Source organism: Pteronotus mesoamericanus, unplaced genomic scaffold, assembly GCF_021234165.1.
Source record: "Pteronotus mesoamericanus isolate MK-2021 breed Mesoamerican mustached bat unplaced genomic scaffold, CSHL_Meso_final scaffold_705, whole genome shotgun sequence".
In the NCBI taxonomy this organism is placed as follows: Eukaryota; Metazoa; Chordata; class Mammalia; order Chiroptera; family Mormoopidae; genus Pteronotus; species Pteronotus mesoamericanus.
In genome coordinates this window covers 5,658,571-5,664,678 of record NW_026555326.1, presented here as the reverse complement: position 1 = coordinate 5,664,678, position 6,108 = coordinate 5,658,571, and positions in this window count along the sequence as shown.

Genomic DNA, 6,108 nt, shown 5'->3' with positions numbered 1-6,108 from the left:
CACATCCCTGCTACATTTACTGTTCTTGTCAAGAGCACACCATTGAAGTGCATGTCAAAATGTGCTGCCTCCCACAGATGTAGGGCTGCCCACCGCTGCTGCCGTCAGAACCCAACACACAGAGAACTGGCCTCTGCTCTCAGTGACCCTCAGGGGTTTCAGCAAACAGCTCCTTTAGTTTGCTGCCTCTTTAGAAGCCCTCTCTCTCTGGTTCTCAGGGGAAGCAGAGGAAACTGACATGGAAGCTGCGTATGTGGACTCCAATCAGAGAGGCAAGGACTGTTAGTTCTTGAAGAGCTCCTCTGCTCATGCATTGGCCTCAAGATTAAAGTTTAAGCCCTGACCAATGTGGCTCAGTTGGTTGGGTGTCATCCTGCAAAGCGAAGGGTTGCTGGTTTGATACCCGGTCAGGGCACAAGCCTGAGTTTCAGGTTCAGTCTCCAGGTCGGTGATTGATGTTTTTCTCTCCCTCTTTCTCCCCCCTTTCCCCTCTCTCTAAAAATAACATAAATAAAACCTTTTTAAAAAAAAAGATTAAACTCCTTAATACGGTCCCCCAAATCACCTATGACATGATCTGAATCCCACCTTCTTTTCTAGCCTCATCTCTCACCACCCCCTTTAGTTTTCCTTGTGGTTCCCACACTCATTGGCTCTTCCATACTAGCCTCTCTGAATACTATTATCTCAGCCTGGAGGCCATTCCTTTAGCTTTATCCACTTTTCTGAATCCTACTCATCCTGCTGGACTCAGCTATGGCACCACTTTCTCTAGGAAGCTACCCATGTCCACTCCCAATGTCTGAGAATGTCGCCTTTTTTAGGCACTCTCAGGGCACCCTGTCCTACCATCAATCAATGCTCTAATGTCTGTTGACTTCTCCATCTCCCCTGCCACATTGTATGGTCCTTGAGAGCAGGGACTATGTCTTATATTGACTTTGTCATTCTATTGAGAGTACAGAGGAGGTGCTAAATAAATTATTGGATGAATGAAGAGTGAAACAGTTCCTGAGTCTCTTCCTTAAGACAAGTTCTTCCCAAAGGGGGAACCAGTCCCCAGTATACTCCGGATGGACCTATCCCACTTGTCCTCTGGCCTGACTCTTAGGGTCAGCCTGGCATAGACTTGAGCTAGGACTCCTCCTACATAAGCATCTGGGGGGGATGTACCACAGCAGTGCTTCTCAAACTTTCATATGCACAGGGATCCAGGGATCCTGTTAAAATGCAGATTCCAGTTAGGGTAGGGTCTGAGATGCCAATACAGCTGGTTGGGGACTCATACCTTGAGTAGTAAGGTACTAACTAGATGTCTTGTATAGCCTCTTTAAACTGATTGCAGAATTCTGATTTATAAGAACTAATTGATGACTTCCGGTCATGATGGCAGTGCAGGTAAATGTGGTACTCAACTCCTCCCACAACCACATCAAAATTACAACTAAACTACAGAATAACCATCATTCAGAACCACCTAAAATCTGGCAGAATGAAAGTCCTACAACTAGGGAATTAAAGAAACAGCCACATTGAGTCTGGTAGGAGGGGCAGTATGCAAATGAGGCCAGTCCCATATTCATATGTGTCAGATAAAAATTGGGAGGGACATCTCAGCTGCAGAGTTTTCCCCTGAGGAACGAGGAGTCTCAGCTACACACCAGGCCCCCCAGCCTAGGATTCTAGTGCCAGGAAGAGAAGTCCCCATAACTTCTGGCTATAAAAATCAGTGGGAATTGAGGCTAAGGGAGATGGAGGGTTTCTAGAGTCCCAGGAAGTTCCTCTTTTTTAAAAAAATTTTTATTTATTTACTTTTAGACAGAGGGGAAAAGAGGGAGAGAGGGAAGAAAACATCAATGTATAGTTGCTCCTCATGTACCCTCTAATGGGGACCTGGCCCGCAATCCAGGCATGTGCCCTGACTGGGAATAGAACTAGTGATGTTTTGGGTTGCAGATGGCACTCAATCCACTGAGCCATGCCAACCAGGGCCCAGGAAGTTCCTCTTAAAGGGCTTGTGCGTGGGCTTATTTGGGTCTACTCTCTCCAAACTCCAGCACTGGGGCAGCAGCTTGAAAGACACCAGGGACATATAAGGAGGACCTGAATTGTCTGACATCAGGGCAAGAACTGGGAGAGAGGAAGCTTTCTCCTAGAGGGGCTGAAAGAGACCATGGAGCTGGCAGGCAGTTGCCATATCTGAGGCTCAATCAACCTGACTCACACAGTTTGCCCTATTCTGGCAATTCCCCGAGGTCCTGACCCACCCAACTTTTAGGCCCACCCAAGTTGTTTCCAGTAGCTTTTCCATATGAAAGACCTGTCTTGGCTCACGCTTCACACTTTCCTAAAAATCTCTCAAACAAGCATCTGGCCTCAGCAAGCCCTATATCTCTCACTAAGTGGCCCCAGGCCTGCTACTAGCAGCCAGCCTTGGTTGCAGCTTGACCTCACCTGGGCACCTCCACGCTCAGTACAAGTAGCAGCCATCTGCAGGTCGCTGTAGCTCATGCTGCGTGGCCTTGGATTGAACATAAGTGGTGGCTGACCTTGGCTTTTACGTCTTAGCAAGCCCCAGAGCCAGTACACCAGAGCCCCACTGAAGTAAGTCTTGCTCTGTGGAGTAAGCCCCTATACAGCTGAGCCTCCACAGTGGTCAGAAGCTGGTGGTTGGTGTAAGCCAGTCCTTACAGCTGTTGGCTTGGGGGTAAGTTCCTTCCATTTCTGTGCCAACAGCAATCAATGCTCAACTATAACAGGTGGGTGTACACAGTCCACATCAGGGCACACTTTAAGTGCCCAGCTCGGGTGATTGGGGAAGCTGTGCCACTGGACCTTACAGAACACCTATTACATTAGGCCACTCTACCACGCCTGGGAGACATAGCAGCTCTACCTAATACATAGAGATAAACACAGGGAGGCTGCCAAAATGAGGAGACAAAGAAACATTCCCCAAATGAAAGAACAGAACAAAACTCTAGAAAAAGAACTAAACAAAATGGAGTCAAGCAATCGACTAGATGCAGAGTTCAAAATGCTGGTTAGAAGGATGCTCAATTAAGTTATTGAGAACCTTAACAGCATTGAAAAATCAGTCAGAAATGATGGGAACACTAACTGAAATGAGTAATTTACAGGAAATCAACAGTAGAACAGATTGAAGCTGAGAATCAAATATAAGAAATACAAGAATATAAGAAAGCAAAAAAATGCCCAATCAGAACAGCAAAAAGAAAAAAAAAGAATAAAATATATATATATATATATATGAGAATAATGTAAGGATCTTCTGGAAAAACTTCAAGCGTACCAACATTTGCATGATGGAGGTGCTAGAAAGAGGGGAGAGAGCAAGAAACTGAAAGACTGTTTGAAAAAAATAATGACAGAAAACTTCCCTAACCTGGTAAAGGAAGTAGACATACAAGTCCAGGAAGTGCAGAGTCCTAAACAAGATGAACTCAAAAGAAGTCCACATCAAGACACATCATAATCAAAATGCAAAAGGTTAAATACAAAGAGAGACTCTTAAAAGCAGCAAGAGAAAAGCAGTTAATTATATACAAAGGAACTCCCACAAGACTGTCAGCTGATTTCTCAACAAGAGCTTTGCACACCAGAAGAGACTGGCAAAAAAACATTCAAAGTGATGAAAAGCAAGGACCTACAACCAAAATTACTCTACCCAGCAAAGCTATTGTTTAGAATCGAAGAACAGATAAAGAACTTTTTAGATAAGAAAAGGTTAAAGGAGTTCATTGCCACCAAACCAGTAGTACATGAACTATTAAAGAGTCTTCTTTTAAAAGAAGAAAAAAATAAAAAACATGTGGACAATAAAATAGCAATAAGTATATATCTATCAAAAATTAAATCTGAAAGAGAAAAATAAATCAATAAGAAGAACAGGAACAGACTCATAGATACAGAGAGCATTCTGATGGTTGTCCGAGAGGAGGGGGCTAGAGAGGATGGGTGAAAAAGGTGAAGGGGTTAAGAGATATAAATTGGTTGTTACAGAATAGTCACGGGCACGTAAAGTTCAGCATAGGGAATATAGTCAATAATATTCTTATAACTGTGGATGGTGTCAGATGGGTACAAGATTTATGGGGATGGTCACTTAGTAAGTTATGTAATGTCTAATCACTGGGTTGTATGCCTGAAACTCATATAATAATGTATGTCAAAAAAATTTTACAATAATACAATAGAATTATTTCACAATAATTCTAAAATGACACAAAAAAGAACGAATTGGCCAAAATTTAAAGTACAAAAGAAGCCTTTCTAGGTGTGATTTATTTATTTATTTATTTTTATAATGCTTGATCTTATTAAGGACAGAAGTGTTCTTTAAAATTTTTTTTATCATTATTTTTTATTTTTCAATTACAGCTTCAGAAGTGTCTTTTTTTAAAAAAACATGTGATCATCACTGTAGGTTGCTTCCTCCTATTCTTATACCCAATCCCCTTTTCTCTTGTTTGTTGACATAGAAGCTGCTAATGTTCAAATGCTCACTCTCCCAGCCTTTCTTATTGTTCTGTGTGAAATATATAACCCAGAACTGGCAATAGGATAAGGTTAGTCCTGAAGTCCCGCCTTAAATGTAAATGCAATGGTCTGAACAGCCAAACTAATTTCAGCAGTTCACACACAGCAAGCCAATGTGTTTGCGATTCTCTCAGCCTTTCTCTCATGTTTTTTACCTCATGGTCACAGAATAGCTGCTGCTGTGTAGTAAATTCAAGCATCTTTTAGTATCACCAGTTATCCAGTGAGTTTTAAGTTTTCTGGATCATTTTTCCCACAATTGGCTTATTTGAATCAGAATAATATCGCATTTGGTTGTTTTTAACAATATGATATGCTTTAAGCTCCAGATTTCTTTTTATGAAATAAAAATAAATCTTTATTTGTTTAAGCTGGCCTCATTGGAGTTTTTTGTTCCTTGTAGCCAAACTGTAATACTATATAAAATTTCTAAAAATGAAAATTCATTTTCTCTCATTAGCAAATTAACACACTCTGCTTATAGAAATCTTAATAAATACAGAAGAGTAGAACAAAGGAAAAGAAAATTAGTCTTATCACTGAAGTACTGGTAACATTGGGACATAGTTTCTTTCAGTGTTGTTTGAATAGGTGTGTTAACACAGTAGTAACAAGTTTGTGTCCTTTTTTGTTTATATTTAAAAAAGCATTTTGGGGGCGATAAAAACATTCTAAAATTGACTTTGGTGATGGTTGTACGACTCTATGAACATACTAAGAATCATTGAATTGTACACCTTAAATAGGTGAATTGTATGGCATGTAAATTATATCTCAATGAAGCTATTATAAAGGTTTTAAATAAGCACTTTCTATTATGATAAATCCATTGTTAACATTTTAATTATTGCATAATCATCTATCAAGAAGCTTTACTTCAATATATTAATCTATTCTCTTGTTGTTTGACATTTGGGTTTGTTCTACATTTGGACTACCATTAAATTGCTACAGTCAAATTCTTTGTACTTAAGATTTCTCTTTATCTAGAATTAGTTCCTTCCAGAAGTGAAAATATTGTGCCAAAGTGTAACATTGCTTAAGCATTTATCGAGCTTATGTTGGGGGTTTACTGCCATTCATTTGTGGACCACACTAATTTTGTATGCATTATTTCTTCAAATTCTTCATCACTGAAGAGGTCTATTCTATCTCTGCTTTCAGAACTTGAAGCTGAAGCTCAGAAGAGACAACTAACTCATCCAGGGGCACAGAGCCAATGCGCAGAGAAGCCAGGTTCCTGCCCAGCTCCGGCCCCAAAGGCCACGATGGCTCCTTCAATAGGCCTCAATTTTGTCAAAACTTGCTAAGTTTCAGTGGTGAAAATGCTATCGTTTTCTAAATTGTTTTTGGGTGATTTTTGGTATTTTCTTTTGTTTGCCAAATCAAAACAAAAAAAAATACATTTTTTGTTGTTGTTGTTAATTACCTGTTGTGGCCTTTCCCATAGATGACTATACAATTTAAAGAGTAAACAACATGTGATAGATGCTCTGTTACCATCATATAAAAGAAAAGTGCTGGCACAGTTTCCGTTTTCGAAGTGTG